We start from the raw sequence: 15,613 nt of genomic DNA, 5'->3' as shown, positions 1-15,613 counted from the left end.
AAATCATAAGCATAGTTTCTATAGAAAAACATTTCTTTTTTTTCCATGTGCTCAAGTTGCTTTGGCTAAAAATGTAACTGTGAAGGGCACCGTTTAGTATATACAAAACTACATTTTCTTGGATGCTCTGTTTGATTGTTTGATTAAAGACATATCATGGAACTGTTATTTTAAAAGATTATTTTCTCACATTTTCATGGTTCAAAAACTCATAAATATTGGTTATGTTAGTGTTGTCACTGTGTGAAACCTGAGCCCAAACTGACCATTCAAAGTGCACTATCCGAAGGAGGACCACTTCCTAAACATACTGTTTTCAAATAACAAGTACAACTCTGAACCTCAGTCTAGGAAAGCTGAATGTCATGACACTCATTTCTTAAATGAACTGTAAAATTTTGTGTGTTTGTGGGGGAGATGTTTTGAATTACAGGCTGTGAGAGCTTGGTGTTTAATTTTTAGACGAAGTTGCTTTTTCCTTTGTAAACTCATCATTTGTCTCTATACAAGCTTAAACTTTGTCCTTATTCTATTTCTTTGGAAGTTAAAAAAGAATCTTCTATAATAAAATTCCCTCATCAGCAATGCTTTTACTTACATTTTGTAATAATGATTGATGGTCAATGCCATTGAAAATAATTTCCATTGAGGAGATTTGTCTACCCTTTTAAAAGTCTGTTTCACTGTTTGGAATCATTTTTGCAGTGAAATGTTACGATGTGGACCAAAACCAAAAACCAAATCAAACCAAACCAAAACAACACAAAACAAAAAAACCGAAAAGAAACAAACAAGAAAAACTAGGGTTGAAACATGCAGGCTGTGTTAACATATATTTGTTAAGCCCTGAGTAAGTAGTAGATATTGACCAGATGTTGAGTTACAAATATAAATAAGCCCTCAAGATGCTCATGGTAGTAAGAAAGCAGCCCCAAAACTATAGAGTATAATGCTGACTATTGGGTGCCTCGGGAGAGGTATTGATTGTAAGGGTGCTTTAGCTCTGACATTGACCATCTTATTGATTAGTGAGGTCGGTTTAGTTGACTTGGCTAGCTAGGTGCATATTTTTCCTCTCTCTCTCTCTGCCCATGTGTCTTTAGAATCTTATCACAGAGGACAAACCCACAAGGTGAGAAAGGGACATTTATTAGCCAAAACTTAATGTAATTATAAATAAAATATTCAGGGGAATGCCACAGGGGAAAGGCATTATTTGAATGAGTCCTTGAAGGATGAGTGCTATTTTGACAGTGGAGAATGAAGACAGGTGTATGAAAGACATTTCATAGACAAGGAACGGCATGGGCTTGATGGTAAACTACAAAGGGTATTGCAGGAGGTAAAATTATTAGAGAATGACAGGACATGACTATGGCAGTAGATTCAAAAGAGTGAGACCATCCCTCTCTTAAAAAGTGAACTCAGAGTGTATCAGTTTTGAAAAGAAATATTTTGAAAGAATAAGAGATGAGAAAGATGTTGAAGACAAGAATGTGCTCAGTAAAATAATTTGGAAACATCTTCTAGGTAGTTGATTTTACATACTTGCCTGTGTGTCTGCCACTTGGGGAACTGGGTAAATCCCATGACAAAATATTACTTTATTCACTCCTTCAAGAAATGAGACTATGCTATGGATCTTAAGATGTTCCCTTATATGCAGTGAAATTCCAGGGCCTGAACTTTTATTTACCAGAGAGTAGAGAACATCAGGTCTACAGTAGAATGAGAACGTTCTTCCTCTGTTTAGCATTTTCAGCTGACATGTCTGCAGAAGAACTGTGACTTTTCCATCTCACTGTTGACAAGGGGAGGCTATATTAAAAGTACCCAGAAAACTGTTCCCCTTTAAGATTAATGCTTGTGCAGATGAGTGGGCATTACGGTGTGTTTGGTATCTGAACAGCACATGCTCTTAAAAGGATGTTATTTAAGAAACTATTTCAATTAGGAGGAAACAAATCTGTTTAAAGCTCGATATACTAATAATCACAGTATTAAAAACACAGCTACGCAATTTTGTTTTTCATTTCTCTGGGGTTCAGGCTTTACATGTGGTTAGTCATGTGCAAAGCAGAATGAAAACTTCCACTGTCAATTTACGTTGATTCCCATCTGCCGTGAATGGTAACCCATGATCTTTTCTCCATCGGGTATTTTTGTTGTGTTCTTGTTGCTATTTTACAAAGAATCTGCAATCACTTATTCTGCGCGTCTCACCCGGTTCTTGAAAAGAGACAACACTTGAAAACATAATGGCCAGATGATCTCAGGATGCAAGAATCCTTCAGATGTTTGCTGGGAACTATTGAAAGATGCTTCAGTTTGACAAAAGCAGGAAATGTTAATTTTCAGCTCTTTTATAAATAGAGGGATGATCTGTAAAGGGAAAAATGTTGTCACAGCAAATGTACACTTGAGTGATTCAAACCTCATTAGTGGTTATATGATTCACTTTGAATATATTTACTGTAACAACTGGTAAACTGTGTTTCAAATTCAGCTGTTGAATGGATTATTATTTTTTTTAAAACAAAACAGTTCTAAGAATCTATTTTTCTTTTTTTTTTTTCTGATACAAACCAACATTTTTTACACCTTTGTCCTTGGTATATGTGCTGTATATAAGCAATGATGAGCTCCCTCTGTTTTTTGGCTCTCACTCTACTCCTCTAGGCAAAATTCCTAACATATTTACTTGATGAAAACATATTAGCATTTTCCACTCGTTCTCAGAGCAGAAGGATGTGGGGATTATCTGGTAGAAGTGTATTGTAAGTAGAGAGTTACTTAATTATTAAAAATAAAGTTGCGATCCTCAAAAGACTATTGAACAAGATGCCCAAAGCAATTGACGTATGGTGATTCTCTTGTTAAGCATTTGTGTTTTGTTGAATACTTGACTAGGTATGGCCAAGAAAAGAGAAATTCAAGCAGGGTGGTAATTTGGTAACTGTAAATGCAAGCAATTTACAATATGGTTGATGAAAAGAAATCTTTGTATAGAGCAGACATAATTTATCTCTTGGATATACCACAAGTTTATTTGAGGGGAATCCTTCTGATAACCAAATACTCCGAAATTCAGTTAATCTATGCTTCAGACCAGCAGTCGCGGAAAGAAAAGTCGTCTCTTTAACTTCATATGCTTTGAAAAAATATGATTACAAAAATAGCAGGTTTGTGGCAGATATTTTGGAAAACATAGAAGCATATAGGAAAAAAAGAAAAAAGTGTAATTCTACTACTCATGACATTTAGAAGTATTTTGTTTCCTGTTTCCCGGTCTCTGCATGTGGAATTAAAAAAAATGGAACTATATTACACATACACTTCTGTAGCTCTTAGGAGCACAGCTTTTCCAAGTGCCTGCTTGAATTTCTCCATGCCTCACTGGGCCCTTTGAAAACCTGATTCCTTGCTCCAGAGATAGACGTGGATCCACAAAGAATGCTGCTGTTTCATAGCCATGCCAACATGGATTTTCTTTGAAATGTGAGATGCTTGTTGAAAAGAGTAACTTTGCCTACTGGTTTGTGAAGGTTTAAGTATTAGAAATGAACAAGCATTAAAAACAACCATAAACGTTAGTGTGTATTTTAGCAGGGATAGTTGAGGGAAGCAAAGCTTCTGGAAGGCTCATTGGACAGTGAGTGCAGTGTCCTTGAGATGCGTCTCCAGCTCACAGTCATCAAGGCGGTGAGAACAAAGTTAGCTGAGTTGGAAGGATTTCACCTCTCCACGAGGTGATCACGCTTAAACGCTACCCGTTCCTCTGTTGGGTTTAAGTACGTTGTGATTAAGCTCTTGATTTTGGCATCTATGTAGGCTATTTAACTTTATACAGAAAAGCAGATGAAACAAAACAAAACAAAAAACCCCATTCCTTGACTGCAAACATTTGTGCCCTGATGAGTTCAGTCATATCACTTTCTTTTCTTTTTGAAGTGTAGCTAGAGAAAGGAAAAAAGGGGTCACACTGACAGCAAAGAGAAAATTACTTTACCACAGTGGGTGGATAATATGCTGTGAGGTCAGATTCTTAAATACTGTGGTTGGAATCTTTTTTTTTTTTTTAATTTTTATAAGGCTGAACGATTTTATTACCACTTATAACCCGTGTGACTCTGAAAGCTAAAATAATCTGGGTAATCAAAATTTATGCTTTAGGACAGAAGATGATTATCTGTGGATGAGGGGAAGTAAATTCTTCTTTCCCCCGTTTTCTCCGCTAATGACTCTGTGGGTGAATAACTTTTGTCAACCTTTTGGCTTTCGTTCGGTGGTGGATATGGGGTGGGGGTGAGGAGGGGAGGCCCTCCTGTGACATATCACATGTTGGTGGCCGTGGACAGTGAATTAGACAAGTGACTGAGGAATTGGAAGCTTTACTCAGAGCAAAAGGACCATTCGGAGTTGCTGCAGAGGAGGCTGATCTCAAGACGTTTGGCCTCCCCTTTGAGGGTCCATTCCTTAAACTGTTGAGTTTTATTTTTCTCACAAGGTTATTTTAAACGAAAACAGCTCTCACTGTACAGACTCACTGTACAGGAGTCACATCATTTTTTAAAAATTTATTTATTTTTTAATTTACATCCAAGTTAGTTAGCCTATAGTGCAACAGTGATTTCAAGAGTAGATTCCTTATTGCCCCTTACCCATTTAGCCCATCCGCCTTCCCACAACCCCTCCATCAACCCTCTGCAATCTGTATTTAAGAGTCTCTTATGTTTTGTCCCCCTCTCTGTTTTTATATTCTTTTTGCTTCCCTCCCCTTATGTTCATCTGTTTTGTATCTTAAAGCCCTCCTATGAGTGAAATCATATGATATTTGTCTTTCTCTAAGTTTGCTTCGCATAATACTCTCTAGTTCCATCCACGTAGTTGTAAATGGTAAGATTTCACCTTTTTTGATTGCTGAGTAATAAGGAGTCACATCATTTTTGAGAGTCATTCCTCCCCATGTTCAGCGAGTTGGGGAGAATAGTGTTAAAAATAGGCTGAGTTTAATCTGGGTTCATGGATGACAGGACTTCCTGTTATCATTCAAATATGAATGGATTCGATTTGTGGATTTCTGTCTGTTAGTTCAAGGAAAACTGTTCAGAGCAGAGATAACAGATTAAAGTATGTGAATTTCCTCCATAACTCACTAAATCCAATTAAATCTGTCCCAGAGCCCCCACACATGAAGATGACAAGAAACGTCAGTCAGTTCCTGCCCATTCTTCCAGAAATGGACTTGTTTTCCAATGGTCCTACACAGTGCAGAAAAATAATCTCCAAAAAAAAATCTGTGCATGTAGTGTTCTATTAATATACTTATTACAAAACATATAAAAACAGAAATACAGAGACTTGTGCAATAAACACGTATTTTTTTAAGTCTTTAGATTTTAATATTAATGGAATAAATTTTTGTCATATTGTTATTTATGATTGTTAGCAAAACTTGATTGAACGTGCTTTATAGTTTGGAAGATACTGGTTTTATCAGTGATTCAAATGTTGGCTCATCAGTCCAGTTTAATTTCCCGCTTGGTTTTAATGAAAACAAAGCTGACAAAGATACCTAATAAAGATAAGTAGATTCATATGGATGAAATGCAAACTTGACTCCACTTGTGAAATTATAACATTTTTTCGTATCTAATAATAGTCGGGTTTTGTTGAATTCATCTGGTACATTTCCGTGTTCCATGATGTCATTGAGTTAGTGATTCTTATGCATGAGCACAATGGTGTTCCTTTGTTACATTTTTCACTGAAGGGTTTAAATCCGGTGAAATTTTTTGTATAGATGATTTTAAAACAGCCTAGACAATTGTGTTTCTCAGTTTTTAAAGTGTAAGAAATGAGGCTTTAAAAAAATAGATAATATGCTTACTTAATTTTGGCAGCAAAATCACGTTTCCATTTCCAAACATCTGTTTTCAAAATGCTCTGTCTATACCTTAAAATTCTTTCAAAATGCGGTCATTTTTTCCCATTCACTTTTAAAATGTCAGGTTTACCTACAGGGGGCAAAGAAGGGTGTTTTTTGTTTCGTTTTGTTTTTTAAATCTTCTAGGTGGCTTAGTATTGACATTCATTTATTATCACAGAAAGGTAAACAAATTTGAAATACATATCTATTTGTTCTATATATATATATATATGCATATATATGTATATTACAAGTTTGTAATATAGATTCATCCATATGAATCTACTTATTAATCTACTTACCTTTATATATGCGTTTTATATATACCTACCACTCTCCCATTAGGTCAGCTAACTACTGGGGCTGGTGTAGGAGAGTCTGACAAATGGAGTATGTTTAAGTTCTGACTTTTTAAAATTGTTTTTTTAATGTTTATTTATTTATTTTGAGAGAGAGAGACACACACACACAGAGTGTGAGCAGGGGAGGGGCAGAGAGAGAGGGAGACACAGAATCCGAAGCAGGCTCCAGGCTCTGAGCTGTCAGCACAGAGCCGGACACGGGCCCCAACTCGTGAACCTTGAGATCATGTCCTGAGCCCAACTTAAGATGCTTAAGCAACCCAGGCACCCAGTTCTGATTTCTTACAATTAAAACAAATCTAACCTTTAGATAACTATAGGAGTATATTCACACCCGGGAAATGAGTGATGTGCTCTCTTTAGATGTGCCCTCTGACTTTTGACGCACCCTGATGCCAGGGCACAGTGTTTAAGCCCTTAAGGCTCAGTTGCTTCTGTGCCTATCTGGAACCTGGGCATATTTGGTGAGGCTGGGGCTTGGCCACCTAGTGTCCAGCCTCCCTACAGACAGTTGCTCACGTTTGAGGGTCAGCTACCTCACTGCAGTCCTACAAGGAAGGGAATCGCTGTTCTCTGGACCCATGGGATGTTCCACTAGGGAGGTGAGAGTGTTTGCCACACATTGGAAGTTCTTCATGCCATTTCAGGCAATCTACTGGGAGGTTGTAGACCCCTAACTTCCGGCTGACCAGGACTTTGTGCTGTCTTGAGAATATTCATTCAGTCTAGGTTTAGTGTAGGGAGGGAGAGGAGAGGCGACAAGCCTATGTAGTGCATTTCAGGAATTTGAGGAAAGCTTACCTAACTCAAAGCCATCTCTCTCTACTAGAAAGCCCAGAGGTTAATCAGTCTGATTTGCATTTGAATGCCAGATCCACTGCTTACTAGAAGAGGGACCTTAACAAAAGGATTCATATACTTGAAATTCAGCTTCCTCTTCCATAAAATAGGCATAAAAGTCTTATCTTTCAGAGCTGGCAAGAGGATTAATGTCTGTAAAGTGTTTAGTACACTACATAGGTATTCAATAAATAGTGGCCTTTAATGCATTTTTTTTCTTACTTTTCCTTTTCCTTGTGGATCAGATCCCTTCTTTGTGTTGGGAGTGAACAAGGAGAGTATTAAAGACTGAGTGTGTCTCCCTAAAATTCATTTGTTGAAGCCCTAAACCCCAGTGTGTTGGTATTTGGGGGTGGGGCTGCTGAGAGGTGATTAGAGTTAGATTAGTTCATAAGGGTGGGGACTTCATTGTGGAATTAATGCCTTATGAAAAGGGGAAGAAACTCGAGATGTCTCTTTCTCTGTCTCTGTCTCTCTGTCTTACTCTCTCTCCTCATCTCCCACAATGTGAGGGTGCAGCAAGAAGGTGGCAAACAGTCTGCAAATCAGGAAGAGAGCTTTCATATTTGATGACCAAAATATACTTATTTCAAGCAATGGAGCCTTGAGGCCCAGAATGTCTAGATCTGAATCCCAGCCGTAACACTTACTCTGTGTTATCTTGGAGAAATTATTTAACCTCTTCCAGTTTATTTCCTCATCTCTGAAGTGGGTTTAAGTAATACCTTGTGGAGTTATTGTGGAAATTGAATGGGATAATTCCCTTAAAGTTATTGACAACAATAATAATATTATCAGAAATTGATGTTATTACTCAAGGGATTTTATGTGACATGAGAGTGAAAAAGACATTGTTCTCGCTGTCAAGGATTTTATGACCAGAACGAGGTACTTCTTAGCTTGATGAGTGATGCTAAAAGCAATGACTGTCATACTGGGGGCTGTGTTGTTTGCACTTAGTGGTAAAGTGCATGTGTGTTTCTAGGTCCTTTATCACTGTTTCCTGCACCAGATGTCCTTCTACATCTTACTATTTATTTTCAGCATGCTTTTTCTGATATGAAATCTTTCTTGTATATTGCTCTGTTTTTTCCCTAGGCAATCTTAAGTTTGCTATGTAGGAACATGTGAAATAATTTGAGATTTTGTTCTTATGACTACGGCACCCTACGCATTTCATTAAATACAAACTAGAAATTCAAATACCAAGATAAACATGCATTTTCGGGTTTATATCAATAAAGTTCTTTTTAATCCTTATTATTTTCAAATATAGCAGATGAATAGAAAAAGAGAAAAAAGGAAACTACATTTCCCCCCCTTACTTAGAATTCTAGATCTTGGTTACAAAAGACATCATTTATACTGTTGACACTATGATGTAATATTTTTAGCTAATGAATTCAAAATAAATCATGCTATTGAATTTATAATTTAGACATTTTGCTGTGCTTCTTCATGTGTACATTGTCTTTAAAAAAATTTTTTTTAATGCTTATTTTGGAAGGAGAGAGATACAGAGCGTGAGTGGGGGAGGGGTGGAGAGAGAGACAGACACAGAATCAGAAGCAGGCCCCAGGCTCTGAGCTGTCAGCACAGAGCTCTAGATGGGGCTCAAACTCACAAACTGCGAGACCATGACCAGAGCTGAAGTTGGACGCTTAACTGACTGAACCACCCAAGCGCTCCAACATGTGTACATTTTCTTAAAGTGAGGATGTTTATTCAAATTGTTCTATCTGAGGGTACTTTAGTTACATATACATATACATATACATATACATATACATATACATATACATGTATATGTATACAACATATACATTACATATATATATGTACATGTATACATATGTATACAACATATACATTACATATATATGTATTACATGTATATACATATATATGTATATATATGTATTACATGTAATACATATATATGTATATATGTATACATGTAATACATATATATGTATATATATGTATTACATGTATACATATATATGTATATATATGTGTGTGTGTGTATATATATATATATATATATATATATATATATATATATGTATATGTATATTTTCCCCCAGGAACAGACTCTGCATCCAGCAGCCTCAAGAGTTATGCTAACAGTTACAAGATGTGCTCCTTCTGGGTTCATTGGCCTTTATCACTCAAGCACAAAAGGCATAAGTGGAAACAATCTCCTCCTTCCCTCACTCCCCTTTTTTTCTCTTTTCTTCTTTTTTTGGAAGGGAAGGAATAAAAAGTCTAGGATTCTATTGAGAATAACAAAGAAAAGAGGCTGGATTATTCTACATGGTATTATACCTGTTGTTTCTGCATTGGTTATCTTTTATTTCCCCCTAAAATCCATGTAAAAGAAGCTTTAAAATTATATTTGTCTCTCAATATTAAAGAGAAGGAATGATTATAGTTGTAGTAAAAGAAAATGTTTTTAGGATTCTGCGAAAATTCCTAAACCGAAGGAAATGTATCCACTGAGATTGAAAGACATTGTGCTATTACCCAGGGGATTTTACAGGAATGGAAAAGACATTATTCCTGTTCTCAAGGAATTTATGACCTAAAAGGAAATTAAGAAAAGATGTGAATCTCACTGAAAGTTGATGCTGCGCTTTTCTATAGTATTTTCCCTTTGCACCTTTGTGGACAGAGAAGAGCTAAATATGAACAATAATTATTTTAAAAGTTCCCCTCTGGAGAGAATTAGCATTATGGAAAATATCAAAATAGTGCTTCAGAGGTGAGTGGTGAAGAACAGGGTAATGAAGAGTTAAGACTATGCCTATTCACTGTATGAATTCACTATATGAATTGTAAAGAGTTAATGTTTGTTTCTATGTCCAGTCCCTATATCCGCCTTCCCTGAGTTAGAAACATTATCTTCACCCCCGGACACCCAGTGTCAGTGTTCCTCTCAAAGTGACCATATCCTCTGTCTTCATGGATGCTGTTTAATTGTTCGCTCACTCCTCAGGGAGAACAAACTGTATTTATTTATTTATTTGTTTATGATTTTAATTTTAAATATTCTCTATACCCAACGTGGGGCTTGAACTCACAACCCTGAGATCAAGAGTCACATGCTCCACTGACTGAGCCAGCCAGGTGTCTCAAACTGTACACACTTAAAAGCTAAGACACTTATTTTATTAGTGTTTATTGGTAAGGTTGTCTACATATTGCTTCTTCCATAGAGAAGCTAAAATTACAACAAATAGCTGAGGTATAAAATAGAATATGTCATATTAATCTTTTTCTTCTTTTGAAATGGTACATGAATTGGTTTTGAGAAATTGATTTGACTGGACGGAAGTAAAAGTTTTGAAAGTGTATTTAGAAGTTAAAAAGATTGAATGACATCATGGAAGAAAAGAGTGGAAAATTGGAAATAACATTTTCTCTCTTGCAACCACCTTTCTCTCAACAGTTCTGCTTTGTGTGAAAGTATTTGGGAAGTATTTTAAGATCTCCCTTTTCCTATGTGACCATATTTTGTTATCAGTATAAATATAAATAAGATCCTTTAATTCTTTCTTACCCAATTTGTATAATTTTGCATTTTAACTAAAATCTCTGTAACACTGATGTGAAAATGAATCTAAGTAAGGCTGGATTGGCATAAAGAGGTACTGTGTTGGAGTCCTAGAATCATTGTGTTAGGATTTATTGATCTTGTGCCTTCCATTTAACATTGTTTTCCATAAAAAATATGGCACAGGAATGTTCTTCCACTGCCTCCTCCCAACTTTATTAAAATATTATTGACATATAACATTGTGTAAGTTTAAGGTGTACATACACTGATAAATTACAGTATGATTATCACTGTAGCATTAGCTAATACCTCCGTCACCTCACACATCACCACTTCCTTTATGTAGCAAGACTATTTAAAATTTACTTTCTTAGAATTTTCAAATATACAATAGGTACTGTTAACTAATACAATACTGTGCATTAGAATCCTAAGACCTTATTCACCTCTAACTGCAAGTTTGTACCTTTTGAGTAACATCTACCTAGTCCCCCCACCCCTAGCCCCTGTTAACCTTCATTCTACTTTCTACTTCTACCAATTCAGCTTTTTTAGATTCCATATATAAATGATATCGTATAGTATTTGTCTTTCTCTCTGATTTATTTCACCTAGCATAATGCCTATATATCTATCTCTCACCAGGCACCCATCACATTTCTCTCTCTATATATATGCATCTTCCTTATCTGTGCATCCATTGATGGGCACTTGGGTTGTTTCCATATCTTGACTGTTGTGAATAATGCTGCAGTGAAGATGGGAATGCACATATGTCTTTGAGATCTTGATTTAATTTTCTTTGCATATATACCCAGAAGTAGAATTGCGGGTTCATATGGTAGAGATCTATATATAGATATAGATATCTATCTATATCTATATCTATATCTATATCTATATCTATATCTATACAGAGATATATATAGATAGATATATATACACGCACTATATGTATATATATATACACGTATACATACGTATATATGTATATATACGTGTATGTGTGTGTGTATATATATATATGTGTATATATGTGTGTGTGTGTATATCTATGTGTGTGTGTGCATATATATATATATATATATATTGGATCCTCCATACTGTTTTCCACAGTGATAACAATTTATGTTCCCACCAACAGTACGTAAGCGTTGGCAGAGGGATGTTCTTGTGAGGTCTTGGATGGAATGTTTTCTAGACGTTCATCTCCTATTCTGCCTTTAGCAGGGCAACTGCAACGAAAATCTTAGGTACCCTTTGTCTATATGTTATGGGAATCTCACACCTAGAACATCTCCTAAGCAGCTGGTTCTCTCCTTTTGCTCCCTTGAGATTAATCCTTAGGTCACCACCATCAAAGGTACCCTTCAGGTCTGTGAAATAGTGGCTTTGGGGAGAGCGCAGGTGACATGCCAGTGAAGAGACAGGAGGAGTGTCAATAAGAGAATATGAAACAAAAAAAATGTAGATTTTCAGAGTCCATAGCTAACTGCTCTGTGCCCCAACCATGGCTCCATTATACTTCATCATGCAGCTTTTTTCATGGTCTGAAAAGATGTTCAGGTTTTTAGTGGAACGTCCCAATCTTGAGTGATAACCGTTCCTGAGCTGTTGTAGTCTTGATGTTATAAGAGGAAGGATTATCATCTTCTATTTACCTGTAATTTTTTCCATTGTATATAATGGTTCCAGGGTAATGATAATTACTATGAACCTCACAAGGGATATTTTAATAATTAAAGTGACAATATCCTAAGAAATATTATATATACAAAACAAAGTGAGTAAAGTAAGACGTATTTAGTGAATAATTTAATGCAACAGATTCCCCTGTCCTTGCAAAACAAATTAATAAGATGTAGTGAACTTCAATTTATTATTTTCAAATGTTTACTCTTGAAAGTCACTAGGGTATTATCTTCAACAAAAAATAAAAAGAAATACTCTTTTTCTCAGTCCCCACAGTTACGATGCTGCCTTTTGTTTTAGAACTCACAAGCATTATATTTCAATACAGAATTCAAATGATAGCTTAGTTTTTAAAAATAATGCTATGAGGGGCGCCTGGGTGGCGCAGTCGGTTAAGCGTCCGACTTCAGCCAGGTCACGATCTCGCGGTCTGTGAGTTCGAGCCCCGCGTCGGGCTCTGGGCTGATGGCTCAGAGCCTGGAGCCTGCTTCCGATTCTGTGTCTCCTTCTCTCTCTGCCCCTCCCCCATTCATGCTCTGTCTCTCTCTGTCTCAAAAATAAATAAATGTTAAAAAAAAATTAAAAAAAAATAATGCTATGAATAGGGAGGTTGTAATGTAATTTGTGGGTGAACTAGTCTCCTGAGACTATTCTCTATTGAAAAAAATTCTAATTGTGAAGTCAGGATTTTTTTTTCTGTTATTAATGGATGTAATTTTATGTGTGCACAAACACCTCTGCACATGTATGTGCGTGTGTGTGTGCATATGAGTGTATGTAACATGGAGGTGTGCTCTGTCCTTACACTGAGTGGCTTTTGCTGAGCCACTTGAATATTTTTGATTCAAACTCTCATCTCAAGGGTGGTAGAAGGCCCCAAATCTATAGGCATTGGGAGCAAAGAGGTTTCCATTCCTCTCATCTCTGCCTGTCAATCTTGCATTTACCAATGCAAGAGCTAAACTGTCAGATATGCTCCAAAGAGTCCTGCTGAGCACATCTTCCATCTTATCCTTCCATGATGTGTCCCAAGTCAAGCCTGTGGTGCAACCAGACTTTAATGAAGATTTTCAGAATATATTAGTTAGAGTATAGGTTTGGATGTATGTAAGAGAGACCCACATTAGCTGTGAGCTAAACACTGTAAAAGTGTATTTACCTGGCTTTGCAATAATCTGGAGGCTGATGACCTGAGGCTGGTATGTTGGTTTTGCTTCAAAAGGTCATCCAGAGGCCAGGTTTCCTTCTGTTTTGTAACTCCACCATCTGTAATGTGTTAGCCTTGTTGTTGTGGTTGAAGATAACTTGCTATCATATCCATAATCCTGGGCATCAGGATAGAGGGAGAGTGAGGTAATGGGATATCTTCTTTCCCTTTAAAGGTATATCCTCCAAATTATACAGAATTACTTTTCTCAAATTCCATTGGCTAAACATTAGGCCCATGTGCAAACCTGGCTGCAGGTAAAACTGGGATATATTTCCTCTGGGCGGCCATGTACTAAGTTAAAAACAGAGTTCTGTTTTATCCAACAACAGCAAAATACACATTATTCTCAAGTGCACACAGAACATTCTCCAGGTCAGATCATATGTTCGGTCACAAAACATAGCAAATTTAAGAAGGTTGAAATCATACCAATTATGATTTTTAACCACAGTGATATGAAGCTAGAAATCAATAACAGGAGGAAAACTCGAAAATATGTGGGAATTAACAAACACACTCCTGAACAACCAATGGGTCGGAGAAGAAATCAAAAGGGCATTAAAAATGTATTTTGAAACAAATGCTAAAGTAAACAAAACATACCCAAACTAATGGGATATAGCAAAATCAGTTCAAAGAGGAAAGGTTATAGTGATAAATGCCTACATTAAACAAAGAGAATGATCTCAATTAGACAACCTAACTTCACATCTCAAGGAACTAGAAGAAAGGGTAATTAAACAAAGCTCAAAGTTAGTAGAGAGAAGGTGATAATAAAGATCAGAACCAAAATTGATGAAATGGAGAATACAAAATAATAGGAAACATCAACAAAACTACATTGGTTTTTGAAGAGATAAGTAAAATTTATGAAATTTTAGCTAGACTTATCAAGAAAAAAGAAAGAAGACTCAAATGAATAAAATTATAAATGAAAGAGGAGACCACACAACTGATACCACACAAATACAAAGTATCTTGAGACTACTGTGAGCAATTATACTCCAACACATTGGACAACTTAGAAGAAGTGGATAAATCCCTAGAAACATACAAGCTACCAATAGAATCATAAAGAAATACAAAATCTGAACAGACTAATAATGAGTGAGTGTTGAATCAGTAATCAAAAAGCTGCCCAAAAAAGAAAAGCCAAGGACCAGATGGCTTCACAGGTGAATTCTACTATGTTTAAAGAAAAATTAACACCAAATGTTCTTAGACTACAAAAAACTCATACAAAAAAATGAGTATATCCCTAAACTCATTTTATGACGCCAGAATTACTATGATAACAAAGCTAGATAAGGATACTACAAGAGAGGAAAATTATGGGCAAATATCTCCGATGAGTATAGATGCAAAGATTCTTAATAGAATACTAGCAAACTGAACTCCACAGCGTATTAAAAGGATCGTACACCATGATCAAGTGGGCATTATAATTGGGATGCAAGGATGGTTCAACATTCACAAATCAATAAATGTTACACCACATTAACAGAATGAAGGATACGAATCAAATGATCATCTTAATACGCGGAAAAAGCATTTGTCAAAATTCAACATACTTTCATGCTACAAACTCTCAATAAAATGGGTTTAGGGGGAATGTACCTCAACATAATAAAGGCTATATATGACAAGCCCACAGCTATCATCATACTCAGTGGAGAAAGGCTGAAAGCTTTTCCTCTAAAATCAAGTACAAGACAAGGTATATACCATGCTTATTCAACATAATACTACAAGTCCTAGCCAGGGCAATTTTGTAAGAAAAAAACTAATAAAAGGCATCTAAATCAGAAAAGAAGTGAAATTGTCTGTATTTGCTATTGACATATTATATATAGAAAAATTCTAAAGACTCCACCGAAAACCTTTTAAAACAAGTAAACGAAATCAGTGAAGTTTCAGGATACAAAATCAGTGTACAAAAATCGGTTGCATTTGTATACACTAATAATGAAGTATCAAAAAGAAAAATCAAGACAACAATCCTGTTCACAACAGCGTCAAAA

Source organism: Felis catus, chromosome A1 (assembly GCF_018350175.1).
Source record: "Felis catus isolate Fca126 chromosome A1, F.catus_Fca126_mat1.0, whole genome shotgun sequence".
Classification (NCBI taxonomy): domain Eukaryota; kingdom Metazoa; phylum Chordata; class Mammalia; order Carnivora; family Felidae; genus Felis; species Felis catus.
Note: the sequence above shows the minus strand (reverse complement) of the source record.